A 22,919-nucleotide genomic window follows, 5' to 3' on the forward strand; every position below is an offset into this window, starting at 1 on the left:
TGGGCCCACGTGGGAAAAACTGACAGCATATCCCACCAGTTAGAGAAAGAGGTCATAAAACTTGCATCCCTGTGTAGCCAATAAGAAGACGAGTTGATTGATATCAAATATGGCCAGAAAAAACTATCCTGTGATGGCTCCAGCCCTTTCAAAGCAAAACTAAGACCTTCTTATGGCATTTCACCATTTCATCAAATTATGATTACTTATTCCTATAAATCTATGTATGTACTTCTTTTAGGTATATGTGTGAGTGATGTGGATGTGTTTTTGTATTTCAGAAGTTTTGTATTTAGCACATTTTTAGAAATAAGAAATAAGACAAATGCACAGACATATCTGTAGAAATACATTCATATAAAATCCATTTTATAAGTCATTTTTTTCTGGATATTTTCTGTTCTAAGTTGAGACATGTGGCTAGGGTACTATTTTAGTATATAGCCCATGTAATATGCTTACAGTAGTGCTTTTTATTAATTTTTCAGATGATTTACTTGGACGGAAATAGAAATTCTGTGTTCTAACCTCTGTAGCTCTTGGTTTCTGCATATACATATCAACTTTCTTTTATATCAATGCATATACACATCAACTTTCTTTTTCATTAATGCATGTACACATCAACTTTCTTTTTGATTAATGCATGTGCACATTCATTATGTCATCATCACTATTCATTATGTCATCATCACAATTCATTATGACATCAACTTTCTTTTAGATCATACACATCAACTTTCATTGATATTAATGCAGATATGAATAAACTTTCTTTTAGATTTATGCATATAAACATCAACTTTCCCTTTGATTTATGCATATACAGATCAAATTTCTTTTTGATTTATTCATATACACATCAACGTTCTTTTAGATTAACGCATGTTCACATCGACTTTCTTTTAGATTAATGCATATACACATCAACTTCCTTTTAGATTAATGCATATACACATCAACTTTCTTTTTAATAATCCATGTACATATCAACTTTCTTTTCGATTAATGCATAAACACATCAACTTTCTTTGATATTAATGCATTCACACATCAACTTTCTTTTTGATTTATCATCACCATTCATTATGTCATCATCACTATTCATTATTTCATCATCACAATTTATTATGACATCAACTTTCTTTTGGATTAATGCATATACACATCAACTTTCTTTGAAATTAATGCATATACACATCAACTTTCTTTGAAATTAATGCATTTTCTTTTGATTTATCATCACCATTCATTATGTCATCATCACTATTCATTATGACTTCACCTTTTTTTATAGATTAATGCATATACACAATTAATTTATTTTTTATTAATGCTTATACACATAGACTTTCTTTTAGATTAATGATATACACATCAACTGTCATTTTCATTAATAAATATCCACATCAACTTTCTTTTAGATTAATGCATATACACATCAACTTTCTTTTTAATAAATGCATATACGCATCAACTTTCTTTTTCGTTATATCATTACCATTCATTGTCATCATCACAATTCCTTATGACATCAACTTTCTTTTATAGTAATGCATATACACATCAACTTTTGTTTTGAGTAATGCATGTACGCATACACTTTCTTTTTCATTAATGCACATAAACATCAACTTTCTTTTAGATTAATGCATATACACATCAACTTTTTATTTATTTATGCATATACACATCAACTTTCATTTTCATTAATGCATATACACATCAACCGTTTTTTTTAGATTTCTGCTTATACACATCAACTTTCTTTTTGATTTATGCATATGCACATTCATTATGTCATCATTACTATTCATTATCTGATCATCACAATTCATTATGACATCAACTTTCTTTTAGATTAATGCATATACACATCAACTTTCTTTATAATAAATGCATATACACATCAACTTTTTTTGATTAATGCATATACACATCAACTTTTGTTTTCATTAATAAACATACATATAAACTTTGTTTTTGATTAATGCATATACACATCAACTTTCTTTATAATAAATGCATATACACATCAACTTTTTTTTTGATTAATGCATACACATCAACTTTCTTTTAGATTTATGCATATACACATCAACTTTCTTTTTGATTTATCATCACCATTCATTATGTCATCATCACTATTCATTGTGACTTCACCTTTTTTATAGATTAATGCATGTACACATCAACTTTCTTTTATATTAATGCATATACACATCTAATTTCTTTTTTATTAATGCTTATACACATCAACTGTCATTTTCATTAATAAATATACACATTAACTTTCTTTTTGAATTATGCATAAACACATCAATTTTCTTTTAGATTTATGCATATACACATCAACTTTCTTTAAAAAAAATGCATATACACATCAACTTTCTTTTAGATCATACACATCAACTTCATTTTAGATTTCTTCATATACATATCAACTTTCTTTTATATTTATTCATATACACATCAACTTTCTTTTAGATTAACGCATATACACATCTATGAGGGGCCGTTAGGGACTTTATTCAGAATTACCTCTCACAAACACATGTGAAATGCTCTTACATACACTACTGAAACACTCTCACATAAACAAGTAGAGGATAATTCACTCACACACACTACTGAAACGCTCTCACACACACTACTGAAACGCTCTCACACACACTACTGAAACACTCTCACATACACTACTGAAACACTCTCACATACACTACTGAAACGCTCTCACATACACTACTGAAACGCTCTCATATACACTACTGAAACGCTCTCATATACACTACTGAAACGCTCTCATATACACTACTGAAACGCTCTCATATACACTACTGAAACGCTCTCATATACACTACTGAAACGCTCTCATATACACTACTGAAACGCTCTCACACACACTACTGAAACGCTCTCATATACACTACTGAAACGCTCTCATATACACTACTGAAATGCTTTCATATACACTACTGAAACACTCTCATACATACATGTGAAACGCTTTTATATGTACATTAAGATGATCAGTAGCCTAGTAAGCATGCACAAAAGATGCATTCTGCCTGTTACGTTACTCCACCCTTTGAGTTTGTTTTTATTTTTTAACTTTTCTTCTCTTTTTGTTTGTTCTTATTTTCTCACTGTAACTCTCTGAAGTCCTGCCTTTTCTAACGATGTTGTTTAAGAGAGTTTTTGTGTTTTATTTAATGTTTTAATGCTGCTTCCACCAGGTCACGAGGGTGGCCACAATAAAAAAGGAGTACACTTTGCATACACAGGGACACGCAAACAGATATTTGTTTAGTATGATCCCGTTTTAAATTTTAATATGTTAAAATTCTTGTCATCAATAATAATAATGAATGAATATATTCATTCATTATTATTATTGATAACGAGAATTTTAATATGTAACTGTGCAATAATTATTGTACAATACCATTCCATATTCACTGTGCAATCTATTGCCCATGTGCAGATGCTGCTGCTGCTACAATTTGTGTTATCTGTTGTTTGTGAATTCTTACTTTTTTCCCTTGTACATAGTGTTTTAATATTTTTTATTATTTTCCTAGCTTACTGTTTTTTTCCTCTATCTTTTGCTGCTGTAACATTGGAAATTTCCCATTGTGGGACAAGTAAAAGGAATATCACATCTTATTTTAAGATGCATACACATACCCCATAGATAATAATAAATGTACAAGATACAGCTCATGATAATGTGTCTTCCAATTTAGATTACATAGGTCTAATAAACATCATACAGAAACTGTTGTTAATGTTCGTATCTGGAAAGATAAAGGGTAAAAAATACAGCAAATTCTGTTTCAGATCTATAGGCTTTGCCTATACATATAATAAGTATGAGCAGAATTTCAGCCCAACAACCAACGTTAACGTTATGTTCTTGATTGCCAGCCTGGTGGTGCAGCAGGTGAGCATGTGTTGTGAAAAATCAATTAAAATTAGCTATGTGTTGATAGGTTACCATGGAAATGTAACCAATGAAATTACTTATTTTGACACAGATTTTTTGACACAGATTTTTAGCCAATAAGTAATAAACTAACAAGGTAATATGTCAAAAGGCGGACCTTTTTGTTATTTTCTCAAAAGTAGGACAAATAGGTGTCAGTGTTAAGGCTGTGCCTGCAACAGGGCTGTCCAGCCTAAAGTTGGAGGAATGGCCTCCCTATGGGACATATGTATATATATATATATATATATATATATATATATATATATATATATATATATATATATATATATATATATATGTATGTATATATATATGTAGGCTATATATATAATAAGTATATATGTATATATATATACATATGTACTATAATATTTCACTATAATGTATGAGAGCTTTTCACTATAATGTGTGAAAGGATTTCACTATAGTGTGTGAGAGATGTTTCAGTAAAACCGGAAGGCATTTCAGTGAAAACGGAAGGTGTTTCAGTAAAAAAGGAAGGGCTTCCGTTCAACGAAAATGCGCAATTCACAGGAATTCACAACGCGATTCGCTTGTTGTTCGCCAGCCACGTTGTTTGCAACCCGAATGTCCGCCCAACAGCCTGCAAGCAGCTTAACCGAGGCCGCAGCGTTACTTCAGACTGTACTGGCGTCAACGGAGACCATCAGAACCTCGTCAAATGCAACAGTCGGGCAACAACAGACCGTTGCAACTTCAAGCCGCGACACACTGGACTGTCACATAGCGTCGCTTCCCCCCCCCCGGACAGCACAGCAGCGTCACACTGCCAGCTGTGGATCCAGTCCGGAGAGAGTCTGCTCCGCGTTACCAAGCGCAACTCTTGGACATCAGTCACAAGGAGGAAAAGGTAATTATAAATAGTTTTTTTTCTTCTAAATTATTGTTTAATCCAACGTAACGCAACAAGGCATGGTAGTGAGTACAACAGTTGGTGCCTCCACTACAACCAAGAGTCTCAGATCTACTGCAAACTTGAAGTATGTCTTGCAGGGGGCCCAGATAGGTTTGAATTAGGTGCATGTAGGTGCCAGCTAACTTAGGATCGTTTGTAGCGTGGCTGCTATGGTAACATACGGCAATGTGAGTCACGTGGTGGTACATCAGAAGGTAGTGAAATCAGCAGTTTTTTACCTGGTGTGTGAATGCCGCTTGATATCGATAACACACATTGACTCAATGTTTTAGGACTGCCGGAACATTTGGCTGCAATACACACAAACCAGCGTCTCTCTCTCTCTTTCTCTCTCTCTAGCACAGGGGACAGGACTCATAGCACAACTTGAGTGGGTGGGTTGGACACAGACAAGACAGAAAAAAGTCTGAGAAGCTAGTGAGTCAGAGAAGGTTATTTTTTTGGTGCTGTTATGATAATGAGGTGCTGCAAAAAGAGCAAAGCAGACAGTGAAAACAAAGCTTACAGTATATGTGGGTAAGTTTGGAGAAGCAGCAGGAGCATTGCTTCAGGAAGCTAAAGTTAAAGAATGATAAAGTTAAAAATGTAACTGCTGTGTAAGAGCAGCTGCAGCTAAACAAGTTTTACCCATTGAAATGTAACTAAAGCTCACCTAAAAGAATTCACGTTTACTGTACTATATATCTCTCCAAAGACTAACTTCCATTTACTAAATGTGTCTTCATCACTTCTATTATGTTATGTAATTTCTGCACTGCTGTTGCACCAAACATAATCTACTGTTGTTATTTGGCCATATTGGTTGTTTACTTGATTATTATTGATTATTTGCAGTTTTAAGTCAAGTAATTTAGAAAAAATACTGATTTATACATAATATTTTCATATATGCCCCCTTTTGTGTTTTTGCTTATTTGTCATCTATGTCTCAGCATGAAGGAATGACTGTTTATTACATACCCCCTTTTTACATTACATTTATATCACTTAGTCCTAATTCAAGGTGGCTGCTGAACTGTGACCTTGCGATTGACACCTCAGTGGACAAATTATGATCTTCCATGCCCTGTCCACAGCCTACAGTAGCTAAGGAGTCTGGGCAGATATGTGGTTTTTTTATGTAAGATTCATGGATCAGAGAGAAATCATGTAAATAAGTGCTATTAATTGACCGACAAGGTGTAAGACTAGCTTCGCAAAATCTATTGTTTGTATAAAACTAAGGGACCATTTGACAATGTACAATTGAATTATGGATTGTACAATTCTTCCATGTTGTTTTTACAGATTCTTTGAAGGACTGTAAACTCTTTGGGGTTCTGGACCAAATATGACGAGATCCAGACAGCTTCCGACCCTGTTCTGCTATGAGCCAAACACACTTACTGCTGACCGGGTGGAGGATTTTTTCAGCATTCATCTCACTCCAGAAAGGAGCAACAAGACTTTCTGTAGGAATTATCTCCAAGATGCAGAAGGTAATTGTTTAATGGTCAAATAAACTGCTGCATCTGTTTTTTAGTATCATTATATTTATTTTATTATCTTCGTAGTCTTAACATTATTACAAAGCAACCTGTGAATGTTGAAAGATGAAAGACCTGTTATAAATCCATTGCAATAAGATGCATTCAGATTTTAGACGCTTTGGTTTTGAGACGTGAAATACTCTTAGTGGACAATTTATTCAGTATCAGGTGATGTTAATTGCTTTAGAGATGATTCACATACACATTAATTGGACCAATTACCACTGATGATAATTTTGTTTTTACAGAAGAAGGGCCATCCAAACTAGAGAAGATTTTGGCCTTCACAAGTGGAGCAAATGTGGTACCAATTTGCAACTACATGTGTCTTACCAACTGTTCAAGGAAAAGTTTGACTTCTTGTCAAACACATTGTTGAAACACGTATGGGTTTGGCAGGGTGTGAACATGTCATGCTCTGAAAAAAAATTCTGTCTGTGTCTTGCTTTCTCTGTTTGTGAAGTGACGAAAAAACATCTATCCCATGATTCCCATCATTTTCAAGTGGGTTCACTTGTTGAATAATGTTCATTGTGGTCTCATTAATTTTTTAATCTATGTCTGGAATTACAACATTATTATTGGTTTGAAGTTCAGGTAATGGCCCTTCTTTATCAATGCCATAGCAGTTATCTGCATCAAAAATGATGTATGGATTCCTTCATTATTATTGACACTTGAATGCCACAGCTGGAGAGGTGTCTGCCCTCCTTGTGTGGAAAGGGCATGGTTGTTCCATTGATTGATTGATTGATTGATGAATTTTACTGTTCTTTCAATCCTAAAATAAACATAATGCAGACAAAATACATGTTGTTTATTCACTGATTCCAGTACACACTGTTCCTCTTTGAAGTTAAAGAAATGTATAAAGTGTTTAGATGCACTATCTAATCTATTGAGTTCTGCCCATAGTCTCTCAATTCTTTGGTTGTATACTGATACACCTGTAATAACACTGTTCAATACTCTTCCGGAGCATTTCACTTATATGTGTGAAAGCGTTTCAGTAGTGTATATGAGAGCGTTTCAGTAGTGTGTGTGAGAGCGTTTCAGTAGTGTGTGTGAGAGCGTTTCAGTAGTGTATATGAGAGCGTTTCAGTAGTGTATGTGAGAGCGTTTCAGTAGTGTATGTGAGAGCGTTTCAGTAGTGTGTGTGAGAGCGTTTCAGTAGTGTGTGTGAGAGCGTTTCAGTAGTGTATATGAGAGAGTTTCAGTAGTGTATGTGAGAGCGTTTCAGTAGTGTGTGTGAGAGCGTTTCAGTAGTGTGTGTGAGAGCGTTTCAGTAGTGTGTGTGAGAGCGTTTCAGTAGTGTGTGTGAGAGCGTTTCAGTAGTGTATATGAGAGCGTTTCAGTAGTGTATATGAGAGCGTTTCAGTAGTGTATGTGAGAGCGTTTCAGTAGTGTGTGTGAGAGCGTTTCAGTAGTGTGTGTGAGAGCGTTTCAGTAGTGTGTGTGAGAGCGTTTCAGTAGTGTATATGAGAGCGTTTCAGTAGTGTATGTGAGAGCGTTTCAGTAGTGTATGTGAGAGCGTTTCAGTAGTGTGTGTGAGAGCGTTTCAGTAGTGTATATGAGAGCGTTTCAGTAGTGTATGTGAGAGCGTTTCAGTAGTGTATGTGAGAGCGTTTCAGTAGTGTATGTGAGAGCGTTTCAGTAGTGTATGTGAGAGCGTTTCAGTAGTGTATGTGAGAGCGTTTCAGTAGTGTGTGTGAGAGCGTTTCAGTAGTGTGTGTGAGAGCGTTTCAGTAGTGTATATGAGAGCGTTTCAGTAGTGTGTGTGAGAGCGTTTCAGTAGTGTATGTGAGAGCGTTTCAGTAGTGTGTGTAAGAGCATTTCACATGTGTTTGTGAGAGGTAATTCTGAATAAAGTCCCTAACGGCCCCTCATACACATCAACTTTCTTTTAGATTAACGCATGTACACATCGACATTCTTTTAGATCATACACATCAACTTTCTTTTTCATTATATCATTGCCATTCATTATGTGATCATCACTATTCATTATGTCATCATCACAATTCATTATGACATCAACTTTCTTTTATATTAATGCATATACACATCAACATTTGTTTTGAGTAATGCATATACGCATACACTTTCTTTTTCGTTATATCATTACCATTCATTGTCATCATCACAATTCCTTATGACATCAACTTTCTTTTATATTAATGCATATACACATCAACATTTGTTTTGAGTAATGCATATACGCATACACTTTCTTTTTCATTAATGCACATACACATCAATTTTCTTTTAGATTAATGCATATACACAAACTTTTTTTTGATTTATGCGTATACACATCAACTTTCATTTTCATTAATACATATACACATCAACTTTCTTTTTGATTTATGCATATACAAATCAACTTTCTTTTCATTATATCATCATCGTTCATTATGACATCAACTTCGTTTTAGATTAATGGACAAACACATCAAATTTCTATTATATTAATACATATACACATAAACTTTCTTTTTTGATTAACGCAAATACTAGAAGAAGATGTAAATAATAGAAGAAATTAAGCAACAACCGTCCCTGGGTGGACTTGAACCACCATCCTTTTGGTTAACAGCCAACTGCGCTGACCTATTGCGCCACAGAGACTGAGCCTCTCTGATATTTTATTGTTTGCCTATTGTTTTATTATTTTGTTTTTGATATATTTATATTAGAAGGGAGATGTTCAGAGAAGATATGGAGAAGGACTTTCGGTCAGCACCAAGGTGCTTCTGGAAAGCTGTTCGCCACCTCAGGAGAGGGAAGCGAGGAATCATCCAAGCTGTGTACAGTAAGAATGGGATGTTGTTGACCTCAACTGAGGAGGTGATAGAGCGGTGGAAGGAACACTTTGAGGAACTCCTAAATCCAGCTGAAACATCCTCTGTGGTACAGGCAGAGGTGGAGGATGATGGGGGATTGTCGTCAATTTCCCTGGTGGAGGTTAATGAGGTAAGCCTAACCTTTTTCAAGTAACATTGTCCACCATGGACAAGACAAATACTTCAAGATTGGCAATAACTAGAAATGATCAATCTACACATTTGTGAATATTTTTTCTGTGACTTCACGTTCAGAATACCGGTGTGTGAATATTTTCTACAAGTGCAAATTACAAATTCAGATTTTTTTTTTACAAGCTCTCGTGTGTTTTTTCATTGTGTGACATCAAATTAAGATCACACGTGTGTGATTATTTTTGCAAGTGCAAATTTTATTTTTACAAGTGCAAATTTAAATATATAAGTTCAGATTTTTTTGTTCTGCAAGCTCTCACCTTTTGCCCCATGTTTCCCTTCATATGAGTCAGAGCCAGCAGCACTAAGGAAGAGCAGCCTCTCCTACGGCGAGTGGTGGCGACCCACGGGGAAACTTTGGTTTCCCAGTCAGTTCCAGCAGTACAGGTGAGAAAGTGGTGGATAAAACGAGGACTGTGTGTCGGCGTTGTTGGTACGCGAGTGGAAATACATCCAACATGCTAACGCATATCCAACGCCATCACCCAGACATGCCAATCACTGGAACAAGACAAAAAAACTGTCCAACGTCTCCTACCTACAGTGGTTAACCAGCCTTTAGATCCAAATACAAACAGGGCCAAAAAATCACTGAATCAATCAGGATTTCCACATCACCTTCAACGCCCCGTATCCACTCGTAGAGTAACCTGGCTTCAAGTATTTGCTGTATGTACTCAAACCTCGTTACAACACGCCATCCCGTCCACCGGGACTTCAGTGTACCGTTCCACCCCTTTAATACATGTCAATCAAGCTGAGCCTGTAAACTCCACACAGTCTGATTAGTCAAGTGGAAACACCTGTGGGAGTGGAACATGGATGTGTAGAGATGGGCTTTCAAACAATACACATTTTTGACATGTCAAAGTTGGAAAAGCAAAGGTAGAAATAAAAATGAATTATGGCTTAACTCAGTTTATATTTTTACACTGGACATAAAGCATTATAAAGTCAAGAAAGTAGGTGTTTCCCTTTCAAGTAACCTTGTCCACCATGGACTAAATATACTTCAAGACTGACTATAACGTCAGTTAATTAGAAAGCTTATCATGTTTCACTGCCTTCACTCATGTTAGCTTTCCATATATCTGCTACTACCACTCTGATCATATTCCCTTCCTCAATGCTCCATAAAGAAGGAAAGAATGATCATCAATGACAGAGAGCATATGAAGTGAATCTTTACTGTCTGTCAGCTTCACGCTCAGAAAAGAATATCACGACTCATCATCGTGGTCAGCAAGACCAAACACTTTAGAAATTAGATTTTTTTTTTTACATTTCTCAAATCAGAAACTCAAGAAATTTTCCCTGAAAGTATAGTCTTGGTTAGACTGAGGGGGGAAACTTCATCTCATTCACTGCAGAGTGATTGTCACTCAGGGTTCAGAGGGACAGAAGCTAATCGTTACGTGCTCCAGATGACTCTGAGGTGAGAAAATCTATTTAGAAGACCGATATATAGATTGAATTAGATTTTCCGTCACTGTTGTCTCAATACTTCAGTGTCAGCCTACTTATTCTCTACAATAAATGCTCCAGTCCTTTCTTTGCATTAATACTGGTTCTTAACATGCTTCCACTGACTCAGATTATGGAAAACAACCAAATAAGTTACCATAGTTTTGCGGACGAAACACAAACTTACATAACCTTATCGCCAGGGGACTAGAGTCCAATACAACAATTGATTAAGTGCATTGAACAAATTAACGGCTGAATGTGCCAGAACTTTCTGAAATTAAATGAAGGAAAAACTGAGGTGGTTGTTTTTGGAGCAAAAGAGGAACGATTAAAAGTCTGCGCTCAGCTTCAAACAACAATGTTAAAAACAACAGACAAAGCCAGAAATCTTGGTGTAGTCATGGACTCTGACCTGAACTTTAACAGCCACATTAAGACAATTACAAAGTCAGCCTACTATCACCTTAAGAATATATCAAGGGTAAAAGGACTTATATGTCAACAGGATTTGGAAAAACTGGTCCATGCTTTCATCTTCAGTAGACTTGACTACTGTAACGGGGTCTTTACAGGTCTCCCTAAAAAATCAATCAGACAGCTGCAGCTGATTCAGAACACTGCTGCTCGAGTCCTCACTAAGACCAAGAGACTGGATCACATCACTCCAGTTCTGAAGTCTTTACACTGGCTTCCTGCACCTCAAAGAATTGATTTCAAAGTACTTTTGCTAGTTAATAAACCTTAACGGTTTAGGTCCAAAATACATTTCTGATCTGCTACTACACTATGACCCACCCAGACCTCTCAGGTCATCTGGGACAGGTCTACTTTCTGTCCCCAGAGTCAGAACTAAACAGGGGGAAGCATTTTAAGCTTGTTGCGTATTTCATTAGCAGTGTGTTGGGGTGTTGGGGGCAGGTGGGGCTTGAAAATTCCCCCTTCCCCCAATTTTACCATCACTTTTTACTGACAAAATCAAGTCTGTGTTTTGGTAAAAATATTTTGTATCAAATGTTTCCTGTTGTCAAATAATATCGGAAAGCTGAATCGGGCAGTGGAGCCATGAAAAGACCCCACGACAATCTACCTGACCATAGCCTTTCAAGTCAGTGACAAATCCAAGCTGCATTTCCTTTTTATCAATATTTAATTTCCAATTTTGGCAAAAGTAGTTTGTCGTCCAATAGATGGTGGAAACTAGGCTTATCTGCTGTCACCTTTGACCGAAAAAATCAAGTTTGAATGTTGGTAAAATGTTTTGCTTCAAAAGTGGTCTTTCGGCCAATATAATCAGAAAGCTCAATCTGGCAGTGGAGCAATAAAAACACTACATGCCAAACAAACTACTTAACAATTGCCTTTCTAGTCACTGACTGATCACATTTACTTGATGGAAAATTGCTAACATGATATTTTTATGTGGTTAGTTGGTCTAGCAGTATGTTTCTTGGTTTGGGTGTGAGAGATCCTGGGTTCAACTGCTGGACGAGCCCTGAAGGCAGGAGCTGTTCAAACCCTAATCTGTACTTTTAAATCCAGTTTATTGTTAAATTAACCCAGATTAGTAGCCAGCACAATTGTAGTACAGCATGTTGGCAATTTTCATATCCTGCTTCAACAGCACGCAATAGAAAAAAACTGGGAAAAGATATGAGGAACAATGAGCAGGACATGACTCTCCTTGTTCATTGGTCTAGGTTTGTGATTCTCGCTTAGGGTGCGATAGGTCCTGGATGAGACTACTTTGCATAGAAGTAGAGGAATGGATTGAATAATCTGGTTTATTTATTGAATATGATGGAAAAGAGTGTCTCACACGAAGGTTTCATGATTATCACGTAAAGCCTGTCGTAAAAGGATTTCTGCGCTCATATCTAGACAACCTCTTTTTTTTGTTTCATGTTATGTCTCGGCAAGAAGTATTATGCTTTTGGGTCGTCCGTCTAGCTCTACATCACAATCAGAAATTCTTGATTGATCCCTGAAGGGAAACTCTGGAAAAAAACTTCTCCTTCGAGCCAGAATTGAACCAGTGACCTAAGGATTTCAGTTTTATGCCTCTACAGTCCTCCGCTCTACCAACTGAGCTATCGAAGAGAGTTGGCACATGCACATTAGAGGATGGATACCCGACCCGAGCCCGACGGGACCCGACGGTACCCGACGGGTCGGGCCGGGTTCGGACAGATTTTTAGAAAGGATGCTCGGGTTCGGGTCGGGCTCGGTCACATCAGCGCGATAAGGCGTTGAACATTTTGAACTTAAAACAGCTTATTATGTAGGTAATGGCGCTTGTTGCCCCGTGTGCATTGATGCGCTCATCTGTTGACATTTCCGAATGCCTTCCTACAATTGCTTAATAAAAGCGGCTTTCCTCACAAACAAACGTACAAGTGTCATTAGTATGAGAAACAAATGCGATTTTAACTGTGTTGGGCTCGGGTCGGGCTCGGACATAAATATCGTAATGCCTGTCGGGCTCGGGTCGGGTTCGGTTACTGCTCTGTCGGACGCGGGCCGGGCTCGGACAGAAAAATCCGGCCCGATCCGCACTCTAATGCACATGCACACGCCCATTCTTGTGATTTCTGAATAATCAGGGGCTGTAGCTCAGTCTCAATGCCCAGATGTATTACAAGATTTGAAGTGAACATTGTATTGCTCAGCGATGGTGGTATAGTGGTGAGCATAGCTGCCTTCCAAGCAGTTGACCTGGGTTAGATTCCCAGCCATCGCAGTAGCTTTCTTTGAGTGATGTTACGTGCTTTTTTTTACAAGAAGTTAGCCGACAGGTTACTTGCCCAACCTGGTTTGATAAAACTTTAGATCTCTTTGAGCTGCATGTATATGGCCAAAATGACAACGATAATTACTTTGATCAATGTTGAGATCACAATTAATTATCACAATTATTTGTTGATTTTCTACTCCAAAGTGCTGGAAAGGATGGGTTCACCTATCCCTGAACCTCAGGTTAGCAAGGAACAATCTCAGCAAGGTGATTGATGTCTGATTCTACTAAGTTCACCAAGATCAACTGATACACATACAGACATCATATTGGGTGGCTTCCAGCTATGTAACATTTTCAAATGGCAGTGATGGGATTTGAACCCACGTCTCCAGAGAGACTAGAGCCTTAATCCAGCGCCTTAGACCACTCGGCCACACTACCTGCAAATAACAGCTTTCCACATCGTGACACACACAGGGACCGTAACTAATGGTACGCTTGTTAATGTTATTGGAAAAAAAACCTCTGCATGGAAAAAGCCAATACTTTATTAAAACTGCCAATACTTTATTAAAAAATGTTATCACACTTTGTCATTTTCTCTGGCATTGATTTTAGAATGTTGTAACCAGCAATAAGTGAGTAGGTTTAGGACTGTGTGAATATGGGCTGAGCATTTACCTGGGCTGAATTTGAGAACATCTTCTTTTGCATATTCACTGTAAAGAGCCATTACTCCTCCATATTGGGCGACAAAATTTGGGTTTCCTGAAAAAGGTTCTTTAAGTACAGGTAAACTTAGAATGCTAAAACAGGATTTAGAAGAAAAGAAGAAAAACGTTTGAGGGGCAAAAATGAAAAGCACTCAAGATCTAATTTAAATAGAGAAAAATAATCAATGTTCTAATCAGTGATTGAAAGAAGCCAGCTGTAATAAAATAAAATAAAATAAGGGTGCATCTACAGTTAACTCCAGAGAAGACAAATAACACAGAAAGGAGATATGAACACTGTCACTAATGCATTTTCTCTCTATCCGAGTCTTAAACATGGCAAATAGCTGCTCATCCCACCACCACCTCCAACATCCAAAGGGAGAAACACCGTCCGTGTCTCTCCCAGAAGCAAGCACCAGGAGCGGACAAGATCCCACACAGCCCCCACCTCACTGCAAGCTCTCTCTCTCTAAGCAGCCACGGCCCCCCCCACCTACATCTGACATTAAGATCAGAGGGTAATGTAGCCTTTATTAACGGTCTACTATATAGGTTATCTATCTAGACTAGGTTTCAGAAGATTTAGGTAAGTAGGAGGTAGTGGACTGAAACAATAACAGTAACAACACACGTATCAAAGGTTGAGAATATTTACGTATGGGCATGAATAGCATAGAGCATGAATACAAAACCTTAGGGTGCACCCTCTAAGTAGCCCAAGATTTGTTTAAATGGTGTACAAAATAAAAATAAAATGAATAAAGTACAATATTCAGAAGTTTTCCTTCTCAAGAGTCTTTCTTTGGTCTTTAGTCCATGGCATAAAATAAAATAGAATACCGTCCTTTAAGATTCTGTAGTTCTAGTTGGGTGGCTCGCCATCAAACTTTGAATCTTCCCAAGGGACACAAAAAACCTGACCTGTGTAAACAAGGTGAGAATAACTTAATGAACTATCTGGTAAAATACTATACATTGGTTAAGTACAGTGTATTAAACATATGTTACACTAACAGTGCTCACGTTGTACAATTTTGTAATAAAATACATTTCCCATTCTAGCCATATGAGCATGAAATACATAACATGCTGCGTAGTGTCTGCGTTAGCTAACTGCATCATAGCACTCAATGCTTCAATCACTTTGGCTAGCTAACTCACCAAGTTTCACGTCGAACAAACACGTTGAATATCCCACACAACGGAAATCCCTCAAGGCTCCTTGGCAGCGGTATGGTTCCCAACGTGCTTTTACAAATGTGTAGGTGACATATGCAGTTATATTTAGATGTTAATGTATCCGTTATTGCTTCGTATCGGCGGCTAACAGGCTGGCTGCGTGCTGGCTGCGTGCTGTCTGTGTGCCACAAAAGTACCCGCTGTCACCTCTCAAATCAAGGCGGGATCAACTACTGAACTAATGTTTTAATTGGTTCAAGACTGTACGGCCGCTAACAGACTGGCCGTCTGCGTGGCAGAGAAGCTTCCACTGTCACCTATCAATCAAGGCGGGGCCAACTCCTGAACCAATGTTTTAATTGGTTCATAATAACCATATGCATTTTTAATGGAGTAACTCATTTATTTTATAATAATAATAATAAAATATATGCATATTTGTTTCCATCATTTTTCTAGTGGGCTACAGTAAGATTTTCAATCTTCTGAGGTATGAATCCATCCAGAACTGTGCCATAGCTGCAGTCTTAAGATTTCTGGATGGGGCCGTGGCTGCTGTTATGTGTATAGCTGTAAATCTGCTCCCTAAAAACAATAACAGGTCCGGCACTCCTTTCCCTCCTTTCTCCTTTGGCTTCTTCATCACTCTTCTTTGTACTCGTTCCCACTTGGACCTCCACAGGAAATAAAAGATGGCTTGTTCCAGGTCTAAAATCTCTTTTCTGGGTGGGATAAAAACAGAGCTGATAAGTAAAAGCAAAGGTAAGCGAAAGCTAGAACAAAAGGCTCGGCCAAACAGCAAAGCCCACCAAAAATAGTTTCAACTCATCGGCGTTCCCCTCCAAGGAAGTCTTTAGTAAAAGGCGAAAGACTTGTCTGTTATGAAGAGAAACCAGAGTGAGTACAGCCGTCTGATCGAGAGCAGCAGAAAACCCTAGTGGACCCAGTCCAAACCATCACGGTAAGCCTCACTGGGTGTCCAAACTAAAATGATAAGAGGCAACTTGGTAGACTCATTATTGATGTTTATATCTGTACTTACAATGCCCTTTTTTAAAACCCCAGCCAATCACAAGTGTTACATGTGAATAATCAAGGTGTGAGTAAGCAGGAAACTCAGAAACACAGAAAAAAAGATAGTGGTAAGGAGCAACCACATCTACCAAATGCTTAACTTAAAGACCCGTAAACTGCTGGAACCTTGGTTGCCACCTTCCCTCAAAATGTGAAACCCAGAAGTTAGCTGACAGAGCAGAGTGGCGCAGCGGAAGCGTGCTTGGCCCATAACCCAGAGGTCGGTGGATCGAAACCATCCTCTGCTATTTCCTATGCTTTGAATGAGCAGTGATTCTATTTACAGTCTGTTGATGTTTAAAAAAGCATCTGTTTCAGAAATGAAATGTCTCCACCTGCTGAAGAGTAAACTTAATGGCATGTCAAGTTAATTTCATCCATAAAAATAGAAACCAACAGTGCTTATACCTGCCTAACACCCATAAAAACTGGAGCATAATACATATACTACAATACAAGTACATAAATACCCATAAAAAGACTCTACCATAATACCTGCTGGAGATGCCAGGTCCTCATACATGGAAAGCATGAGCTACATCCCCTGAAGATTTTCTTTTTTCTGAGATAGACTTATCTTTATTAATCCTTTTGGGATGACTCCCACAAGGAAATTGAAATATCACTGAATAAAAGAAGAAACCTGGGTAAAACATGTAATGTTATTGTTGTATATGGCTTCAAAACCTATAAATGTAACTGTGGTGGCTGGAAATCAAACCTAGGATAAATGATTGCACTGCTACGGTATAAATCATAGTCAAAAAGTAACAGACCTTTTGCCTTTCTGTTGGACAATACAAAGTTCACTGCAAATCTTGTAACACAGACTAAAAATAAAAGCTAAGAAATACATTGGTGGCTGGAGATTGTTCATGATCGCACATCCGTGATTGGGTATTCTGTCATGTGTCATGTGTCATTGGTTTGCTACCACTCTAAACCCTCTGAGCCCTGAGGCCATTTTTACAGTTTATTGTCCGTCTGGATTTATTTTGTAAAAAGGTTTGTAAAACATCAACCCTGTTGTCTACAGTCAAGAAATGAACATCATTTTCTCAGGACAAACAGGGTTATTAGAATATTTGGGTTGCATTGAGGACACTTGAATATTAAAAATGGTTGTAGGACCTTAAAGACAAATATATAAATAAAACGGAACATGAATCTTCCAGATTTGTATTGATATCACAGACAGAGCAGTAAAACCTAAGCCATTTTACTCTCTAAAACACTTCTCATATGTCTTTGGAGTCACAATGTGAAGAAATAATCATTATAACTTTTACAGATGACAGAATACATACATTTTTTCAAGTGCACACGCTTTTGCCCTCATGTCATTTACTTATGCCAATAATCAACATAATAGTGTCATATTTATTGCTATTACACCCACAGCAATGCTACACAAGCATTGATGTGTCTAAAACAGTTCTCCTATATGCAAAAATATACATAATAAACATTATAACTCATATAAAGCACATACTATTTACATTTCTTCAAAAAAGGCCCAAAAATATAATATATAATAAAAATAAATGCCAAATCTCAAATAAAGTGGATAAATCTTGGATGTAACAGTTTGGATTTAATTCTCAACGACCCCGAAAAAGCCAGGAAGTTCCAGGCTGGATAGAAAATCACCTGTAGAGGTAGAAGGACCTGGAAGAGACCTCCATAACCGCTAACTCGTTAGCTTTTAGCCGCAACTTTTGGTGAAGTTCTATGTTGTATGGTTGTTAAATGATTAAACTATGAATCAGAGATGCTGTTTAGGCTCGTGGGCGAGTCTCTTGGTCTCAGAGGGTTAACTGGCCTTCTATAACCTTTCCAACAAAGATCACCGCTGTTTGCATACAATGGTGTGAGAACTTAGCTATTGCTAATGCTGAACGTAAGGCTAGTGGCACAATGGATAACGCGTCTGATTACGGATTAGAAGATTCTAGGTTTGAATCCTGGCTAGCTCATACTGTCAACAGTTAATATTTCAGAGTTCCCACTATGCTTTCACAACAACAAGGCCCTACTGCTACCAAATGGCCGTGATCTTCTAGTGCAGGGGTGGCGAACCTGCGACTCGTGAGCCGCATGCCTGCTCCTGTGAGGCTCTTGCCTTACTGCGTGGCTGGGTTAAATAAATAAATGAAAAAACTTAATTTTACATATTTATAAATACATATACTGTGTATATAAGACCCTTTTGCGTTTTCGCGTCGGTCTGTAACATTATAGGACATAGAACAATTTTCAGTCCGATTGTGATTGTACCTATTGGCTAGTTAGCTAACGGTAGCTTCCATGCTACATAAATAAGCCAGACAGAGTTCCAGACTTCCACATGCTCCAGTCCCTTCTTTGCATTAATACTGGTTCTTAACATGCTTCCACTGGCTCAGATTATGGAAAACAACAAAATAAGTTACCATAGTTATACGGACAACACACAAATTTGCATAACCCTATCGCCAGGAGACTATAGTCCAATACATAAACTGACTGAGTGCATCGAACAAATTAACAACTGGATGTGCCAGAACTTTCTGAAATTAAATGAAGGAAAAACTGAGGTGGTTGTTTTTTGAGCAAAAGAGGAACGATTAAAAGTCTGCGCACAGCTTCAAACAACAATGTTAAGAACAACAGACAAAGCCAGAAATCTTGGTGTAGTCATGGACTCAGACCTGAATTTTAACAGCCACATTAAGACAATTACAAAGTCAGCCTACTATCACCTTAAGAATATATCAAGGGTTAAAGGACTTATGTGTCAACAGGATTTGGAAAAACTGGTCCATGCTTTCATCTTCAGTAGACTTGACTACTGTAACGGTGTCTTTACAGGTCTCCCTAAAAAATCAATCAGACAGCTGCAGCTGATTCAGAACGCTGAAGGCTGAAGACCTTTCTTTTTGATGTTGCCTTTCTTTAAATGGTTGTTAATTTCTTTAATGTGTGATTTTGTATACTGCACTGTAACTTTTATTCTTGTGTTTTATCTATTTTTATTTTTTAACTCTTTTTTAACTCTTTTTGTGTAAAGCACTTTGAATTGCCCTATGGCTGAAAGGTGCAATACAAATAAAGCTTCCTTGCCTTGCCTTGAATAGGTTATCACTATTAGTGGAAATCGGTATTTCTCTGCTTTTTAGGTTGCCGTGGCCGAGTGGTTAAGGCGATGGACTTGAAATCCATTGGGGACTCCCCTCGCAAGTTTGAATCCTGCCGACAAAGAAAGCCATCCTTTAATGGTGGTCACACATCCTTCTATGGCAGATGTGCCTTCATGGACAATATTGTAATACCTCATAGGTACTGGAAGCCACTGTTGCATCTCTGAGCATTTATTTTCAGTCTCAATGACCAGATGTGTTGCAAGATTTGCAGTGAACGTTATATTGTCCAGCAATGGTGGTATAGTGGTGAGCATAGCTGCCTTCCAAGCAGTTGATATGGCTTTGATTCCAAGCAGGTATTATGGTAGACTCTTTTAAAAGAGCTGCAATAGGTATTAATTTGTACTGTAGTATATTTATTGTTTTATGCTCCAGTATTTAGGTGGAACCATTTCATTTCAGAAACTGATGCTTTGTTAAACATTAACAGACAGGAAATAGATACAAAGCATAGCAATTAGCAGAGGATGGTTTCAATCCATCGACCTCTGGGTTATGGGCCCAGCACGCTTCCGCTGCGCCACTCTGCTCTGGAATTGCTGCCCAGGTCTGTGATTGACATTTTGATGGAAGGTGGCAACCAAGGTTCCAACCGCTCACGGGTTGGAAAGTTAAGCATTTGGTAGACCTTGCAACTATCTTTTATGTGAGCTTCCTGATTACTCACACATTGATTATTCACATGTAACACTTGTGATTTTCTGTTTGTTTTTTTTAAAACAGGGCATTGTGAGTACAGATATAAACATCAGTAAGGAGTCTACCAAGTAGCCTCCCCAATGTGCAATACAGGCTAAATCCCATGGTGGGAATAAAGATCCACCAATGTTTCTGTCCACAATGTCCACCTGAATCAAGAAATGTCCCTGCCAAATGGGAAATAGACTGACAATTGGGTCAACATTGTGCAGTTATCTTCAAAATGTCCAACTGAGTCCACAAGTATACCTGCCAGATGGGAAATAAACTGATAACTGTCTTCATGGTCTAAACGTGTCAAATATTGCCGTACAATGCCCACAGTGTCCGTTTTGGTTCCTGATCCATGCTATTACCCCTAAAGATCACAACTAGGCCAAGGGCAACTGGACTTGGTGAAAGGTTCTCTGCAGAAGTTTTGTCTCTCATCCAAGAGACTTCTTTAGTTGTTTTTTTTTACACCGAAAGGGTTGGACCACTTTGAATTGCCCTGTTGCTGAAATGTGCTATACAAATAAAGCTGCCTTGGACGCAGTGCCTACTTCGCCACCCATATCTGACAATGAGTAGCTGTGGGGAAAGGGGGGTTTCAAAGCTAACAGACCATTCAACAAGCAATTCTGAGGCACTATACTGGCCCATTCAGGATGAGCACTGTATACTCTGACTGCAGCAACACAAGTTCAAATTTCAGTGATACCTCATTTTTACGGTGATTGCGAGACTGAATGCAAAGTGATCTGTTTAATGGGTAGCAGGGGGATTGGGTGGACATGATGATGGGATGCAAACAGAGGTAATCTCTGCAACAACAAGGTGCTGCTGGGATTTGAACCCAGGATGTCCTGTTTACTAGACAGGCACTTTAACCAACTCAGCCACAACACCTCCATTAGCAGGTGTAATGTTAATTCTCAATTTCTCGTTTACCTTGAATAAGCTAAACATGCAGTGTACTGATTGGCAGTATTGGGAGTAACGTGTTACAAAAGTAACGCAAATAAAGTAATGTATTCCTTTTTGCTTTAACACAGTAATATAACTCTTTACTAATTACATTTCAGTAATATTATACTTGTTAAAACAACAAGAAACACAAACATTAAAGTGGAGCCAGTGAAGCTCGGTCCACCAGGTGGACCAGTCACCATTTGAACCAGACTGGGGAGGACGCTTCAGAGCCCGGCACGAATCGTGGAGCAACAGCTACGGCCGCAACAGTACCTTTTGACATCCACTGTTCCTTCCAACATGGAGCTCTTCCAGATCATTGAGAAGCTCTATCAGCTGGATGTGCTGCAATACAAAAATGAGAAAGTGGTGACCAGGTCTAGATGCCTCCTGGGGACCTCCCTAGGGAGGTGGTCCAGGCACGTCCAGCTGGGAGTAGGTCTCGGGGAGGATCCAGGACTAGGTGGAGGGAATATATCTCTAACCTGGCCTGGGAACGCCTAAGGATCCCCCAGTTGCTCAGAAAAGGGAAGTTCGGGGTCCCCTGCTGGAGCTGCTTGACAAAGATGGATGGATGGTTGGAACCCTGGTCACTAACTCATTGTAATCTTGCATGACACACAAACCTGAAGGAGGCACTGTAGCTTAGTGGTTAAAACACCTGTCTTGTAAACAAGAGATCCTGGGTCCAAATTCAGTGCCTTAATTATCAGTGCCTTATGTTATCAGCACTAGAAAGAGTATATATATATATATATATATATATATATATTTTTTTTTTTTAGTTGTTGCTATAGTGCCTAACAAGCATTATTTAATTTTGCCCAGGTGTGGCCTGTTGATGGGCAATAAAGGGAAATGGATTGGACCCATTTTATAATGCTTGTTTTGTTGGGGCTGAACGTGGCCCAGGTGTACACCAGGACCCTGTGACATCACTGTCGGGTGGGGTTTTAGGTGCATGTGATGCTGACTGAGGTCAGAGGTGAAATAAACATGAACTTTACCGGCCAAGGCACTTTGGGCACTGACTGCCTGATTTTAACGTCTTCAGTATACATCACTGAATTCTTATTTATTTATTATTATTTATTTATTTATTTTGGATTTCAAGTCCAAATCACAGCTGTAAAATATGTTCTGTTTTTACAGCAGAGGGGTTCTCTGCTGAGGCCTGACAGACTCCATTACAGTTGGTACCATCAATCAGACAAAAAAGAGCCTATTTCACAAGTACCTTGTGCAGTTCTGAATGACTGATGGGGATTCCTAAGCATTTCAGTCCCATGTGTACAGACAAGATTAGCAGCAACATCGCCACGTCAGAAAAGTTTCTGGTGTGCAAAGACCAAGAAAATGCCACGCTCACGCCACACAGGAGGCCTTACCCCTGACTTCCACCAGCGCCAGATCCACTCCGCTTCG

At 38.2% G+C, this 22,919-nt stretch overlaps 1 long non-coding RNA gene, 5 other non-coding genes and 1 pseudogene across 6 annotated transcripts; 2 read left to right on the top strand and 5 right to left on the bottom strand.

Moving 5' to 3' along the window:
- The first annotated feature begins 4,472 nt into the window (after nt 1-4,472).
- On the top strand, nt 4,473-6,740 carry LOC116681231 (uncharacterized). The gene is made up of 3 exons (XR_004329987.1): nt 4,473-4,859; nt 6,213-6,403; nt 6,703-6,740. It is a non-coding gene; the product is annotated as an uncharacterized LOC116681231 (long non-coding RNA).
- Nucleotides 6,741-9,008: 2,268 nt separating this feature from the next.
- On the bottom strand, nt 9,009-9,082 carry trnan-guu (transfer RNA asparagine (anticodon GUU)). Its single transcript has one exon. It is a non-coding gene; the product is annotated as a tRNA-Asn (tRNA).
- Nucleotides 9,083-10,591: 1,509 nt separating this feature from the next.
- LOC116681232 (uncharacterized) lies at nt 10,592-10,822 on the bottom strand (annotated as a pseudogene).
- A 3,230-nt stretch (nt 10,823-14,052) lies between these two features.
- Nucleotides 14,053-14,134, bottom strand: trnal-aag (transfer RNA leucine (anticodon AAG)). The gene has a single exon. It is a non-coding gene; the product is annotated as a tRNA-Leu (tRNA).
- A 2,239-nt stretch (nt 14,135-16,373) lies between these two features.
- Nucleotides 16,374-16,489, bottom strand: LOC116681233 (U5 spliceosomal RNA). The gene has a single exon (XR_004329988.1). It is a non-coding gene; the product is annotated as a U5 spliceosomal RNA (small nuclear RNA).
- Nucleotides 16,490-19,820: 3,331 nt separating this feature from the next.
- trnas-uga (transfer RNA serine (anticodon UGA)) lies at nt 19,821-19,902 on the top strand. The gene has a single exon. It is a non-coding gene; the product is annotated as a tRNA-Ser (tRNA).
- Nucleotides 19,903-21,357: 1,455 nt separating this feature from the next.
- Nucleotides 21,358-21,431, bottom strand: trnat-agu (transfer RNA threonine (anticodon AGU)). The gene has a single exon. It is a non-coding gene; the product is annotated as a tRNA-Thr (tRNA).
- Between the last annotated feature and the right edge of the window lie 1,488 nt (nt 21,432-22,919).

Source organism: Etheostoma spectabile, unplaced genomic scaffold (genome assembly GCF_008692095.1).
Source record: "Etheostoma spectabile isolate EspeVRDwgs_2016 unplaced genomic scaffold, UIUC_Espe_1.0 scaffold00018596, whole genome shotgun sequence".
Lineage (NCBI taxonomy): Eukaryota > Metazoa > Chordata > Actinopteri > Perciformes > Percidae > Etheostoma > Etheostoma spectabile.